The sequence below is a fragment of the Colobus angolensis genome, unplaced genomic scaffold, assembly GCF_000951035.1.
Source record: "Colobus angolensis palliatus isolate OR3802 unplaced genomic scaffold, Cang.pa_1.0 Scaffold213, whole genome shotgun sequence".
Lineage (NCBI taxonomy): Eukaryota > Metazoa > Chordata > Mammalia > Primates > Cercopithecidae > Colobus > Colobus angolensis.
The window spans coordinates 1,862,430-1,867,023 of NW_012115300.1; the positions used below are offsets into that span (position 1 = coordinate 1,862,430).

Consider the following 4,594-nt stretch of genomic DNA (forward strand, 5'->3'; position numbering starts at 1 on the left):
AATCAACTTGTATCGACTTGTATATCCTTGTATCAATTACACAAAATCAAGAAAACAAAGACCCAGAAATTTTTTTCTCCCTTCTAAGTTATTGACCTCATGGATTTTGTTTCACAGCCTATAGAAAATGGTGTGATGACACTTCTGGTAAACAGGATATTTGGCAACAAAGAGAAAATATCTCTCCTCAAACTCCATCAAGTCTAACCTGCCAGCCTGTTGGTAGTAAGAAGAGTCTGGTAGCTTGGAGGGCTCTGGCTTGTTACAGGTGAGATCCTTACTGCCAGGACAAGCACTAGCCACAGGAACATAAGCTCTAAAACTTTCTGTAATGTCTCTGATGCAATTTAGCATCACTTTTTCCCATTTCACTTTTTAGGGCTGAAACATGAAAGAACCAGTGTCCAGAGGCAAGCGACATATGCCTTACACTTGTTGCCATCCTTAATTTCTTCATAAACTTTGCTTAAAAGACTAAAATTTCCAATTCCTTATTAAAAAATATATTTTTGCCCTCATACCCGATAGCCACTGGCAAGGACTTTTATTACCCAATGGATAAGAGAGCCTCCTTCTTCTTGGTCATGGTTGGGATGAGGTGCATGTGGTCATCTATACACTTGGTCACACGACAGTCCAGCTGCCGTTTCACCTGAAGCTCCTTACTCCCAGCATCTATTGAATCTTAGGTTTTGTCGTTGCAATGTATGGTGCACCAGGCCTGGCAGTCCTGGAACTTCTCCAGCTTACTGGTGACCAAGGCCTGGACTTGAGCCAGAGGCACATGACTGCGCTGGATGCACTGGTGCACCTGCTGCATGGATGCCTGGCTGTCCTCACAACAGCTGGTGCTGCATGGGAACATGAGACTCCGCATCTTCTGGATGTTTTCTCTCTCTAGACTCTTTACCATGGAGTCCACCATCTCCTGCACCCACAGCTGCTGCAACTCCGCCATGACGATCCCGTGCTGCCCCAGGCTGCGCCTGTGCCCACCAATAAAGCAATCTTAACTAGTTAAATTTAAATAGGATGTCTATGGCAGATTACAAATATAAAAGTGTTTAAAGTCAGATACATTAAAAATTTGTGAAAATCATTGCCCAATGATAGGGCAAGGCAAATGTATCCAAACAAATGAGTTAATGTATGTAAAACATCTAGAACAATCCTGAACTGTTGTATATATCATTATCATTATTATTTTTACACTATATTTTCCCTGTGGACATCCTTTCACTTCAATCCTTTTGTTATGTAAAAAAGTGGTTTGCACCAGGCACAATGGCTCATGCCTGCAATCCCAGCACTTTGGGAGGCCGAGGCGGGTAGATCACCTGACATCAGGAGTTTGAGACCAGCCTGGCCAATGTGGGGAAACCCTGTCTCTACTAAAAATACAAAAATTAGCTGGGCATGGTGGCACACGCCTGTAATCCCACCTACTTGGGAGACTAAGATAGAATTCCTTGAACCCAGTAGGTGGGGGTTACAGTGAGCTAAGGTCATGCCACTGTACTCCAGCCTGGGCAACAAAGGAAGACTCCGTCTCAAAAAAAGAAAAAGAAAAAGAAAAAAAAAAAAAAGAAAAAGAAAAAAAAAGTGGTTCCAGGTGCACTTCCAAATATCATGTTTGCAGTAGTTCAACTGAAGAGATTAAAAGATTCCACATAATTCCCAAATAAATAACAAATAGCCACAGTGCAATTATTTCTTACGGTGTCTAGAAAAGCATCCAGTGTTACCTGTTCACTTGTCACTGCCTGTTAAAATATCTACTCAGGCCAGGCAAGGTGGCTCATGCCTGTAATCCCAGCACTTTGGGAGGCCAAGGCGGACAATTCATGAGGTCAGGAGCTTGAGAGCAGCCTGGCCAACACAGTGAAACCCTGTCTCTACTAATAATACAAAAATTAGCCAGGCGTGGTGGCAGGCACCTGTAATCCCAGCTACTGGGGAGGCTGAGGTAGGAGAATTACTTGAACCCGGGAGGCGGAGGTTGCAGTAAGCCAAGATCATGCCACTGGATTCAAGCCTGGGTGACAGAGAGAGACTCCATCTCAAAAAAATAAAAAAATAAAAAAATTGTCTACTCAGATCTGCTCATTTCTCTGACCAGGAAGGCAATATTTTGTACACTCTAGTGTACATGCAGTCTCTCATTGCCAGTACTTGACAATATAGTTATTAGTCCTCTTCCCTCTTGCTCAGTGCCAGCTTATCCTCAGTACTCTTTTACATGAGTCTCCCAGTTCATCTCCTCACTCCACAGCATTTACAGGACGGGTGAGAATAGAGATAAACTTCTCTCACTTGATGAACATCTGTAAAGAGATCCAATATGCCACAGGACATTAATTCGAAAACATTGTGTCCAACAAGCTCTTTTGCAACCAATTTATTGAATGAACCGAAGAGTATAAGTAGGATATTTTAAAACTTTTATACATATCTGTCCTCACACCTATTTTGTTGTATTTTCCTTCCCCTACCCCTTGGCCATATCTTAGATTCCATAGCTTTCTGATTACTTTCAGGCATTGGAACAGTCTCCTTTTCCATCTTCTTTCCAGTTTAATATACATCAAAGCATTCAGTTCTCACTCAATTTTAAGCTTCCACTTCCCAGTCTCACTCAGAACTGATTCTCAGTTTCATAGTAATTGGAAGCAAGAGCATATCATGATATTTTACTATGTTTCCACCTTTCTCTTCCAACTTCATTCCTGACTCACTACACTGCCTCTAGCTCCCCCTAGATGTGGGTTGGGAAGAGGGATGCATGTTAAATTGGAAAAATCTGTTTAAAATTAGTGGCATCATTTGTATTTTCTCCTAGTTGTTGGAAATCCTCTGTCACGGAAGATGTCCAAACATTGGCTCTCTCACACAAGGGATGTTGTGGTGGGTTCTCTGGAGACGCTTTCCCGTAGGAGCGTTCAACATTACATCATTTAACAGTGAGCAACAATTTTTCTGGATGCCTTCAAGTGGCTTATCCACAATCCCCATTTCTAATGGCACCCCACAGAAATGGGTGCCATTAGAAATTTGCTGGGTCAACTTGCCTCACTAGACATCCTCTCTAAAGGGTTCTATTTTGCTTCCTTCCACAGTGCCTTCTCTTGCTCCAGTAACTGTACCCTGTCCCTCCTACTAATGAAGTTATTTGCTATCACTGCAGCTTTCTCTCCTTACTTGTTCTTTAGCAGTTACTCCAGGTAGCTTTTCATAATTGAGCCTCTTCTAGGTAAAAATTAAACACATTCCTTGTGCGCACTGAAGCCAGGGTAGACAGATCAGCATCACCCAAGCTCACTTCCACAGCTCAGCCAACAACCACCAGGGACAATATGACAGTCTTCCTTCGTTATAAGAAGACATCCTCCACCACTGAGCTGAGTTAGGAGAAAACAGCTTCCTCTTGAGTAAGCCAACAATCCTTTTCAAAGCATCTTCCTCCTACTTCTCCAAATTTATTATCTCATGTCACATTGGCTAAAGGTCATAAGATCATTTTTATGTCCACTCTTTAGCAAGTCCTTTGGAAATGTCTCTGGTCTTCAGAACAAGAGAGCACTTAAAATATAATGTTCCCAGCTTTGAAGCCTCTGCTGACATTCTGGGACAGGAGGGTCATATTTAACATTAATACTCTAGAATTAAGGAAAAATAAACATAATTTTGTGGGTTCACTTTCCCTAGTAATTAGTTTAGACTTTATTAGGAATATACCTATAGCAATTAGATATCTATCAATAGCTTCAGAAGTCAAGGTAAGATATTTTCCAGCTAATAGGAGAAACAGAGAAGAAAACTTTCAAAACAAACCTGGATCCTTAGTGGCTGAATTATGTTGGATAGTTTCCTGAGCATTATTTTTCTGTCCTTTCAATGCATGTGGTAGTTTTAAAATACATCTGCAAACTCCTTTATATTATACTCCTCACTTCAAGAAGTGGAGTTTAATTCCCCTCTTCCGAAATGTGCACTGGATTTATAACAATAAACTTCAAACCAATAGATTATGGCAGAACTGATGAAATATGATGAGGCATAAAAGTCATTGAGGGTTCTTGCTCTTTCTCTTAGACCCCTTGCTTTGAAAAAAGTCATTTGCCATGCTTTCAGGACACTCAACCACCCTATAAAGAGGCCCATATGACAATAAACTGAGGACTCTTGTAAAGAACCATGTGAGTGAAACATCTTAGAAGTGAGTCTTATAGCCCCTGTCAAACCTTCAGATAACTATAGCCTCAGCCAACAACTTGACTGCAGACTCCTGAGAAACTCTACACCAGAACCTCAGCTAACCTCTCTCCAATCCCTGACTCACAGGAATTGTGATTTAATAAATGCTTGTTATTTTAAGTCACTAAGTTTAAGGGTAACTTTTTATATAGCAGTACATAACTAATACAATATGGCATTTTACATACTGAAATAAATTTAAAATCCCATATATTCTTTCCTGAATTCTATATGCCATGTACACCCAAAATATACCAATAACCAAATGCATGCCTTGACTCAAAGTCAGGTGCTGTGATAACTTCTCTTTATAATAGTCTAATCATTCAGCTGAGCATGA

General features: G+C 40.8%; 1 pseudogene; it reads right to left on the minus strand.

The window, feature by feature from the left end:
* Window positions 1–547: 547 nt before the first annotated feature.
* On the minus strand, window positions 548–958 carry LOC105512481 (annotated as a pseudogene).
* Between the last annotated feature and the right edge of the window lie 3,636 nt (window positions 959–4,594).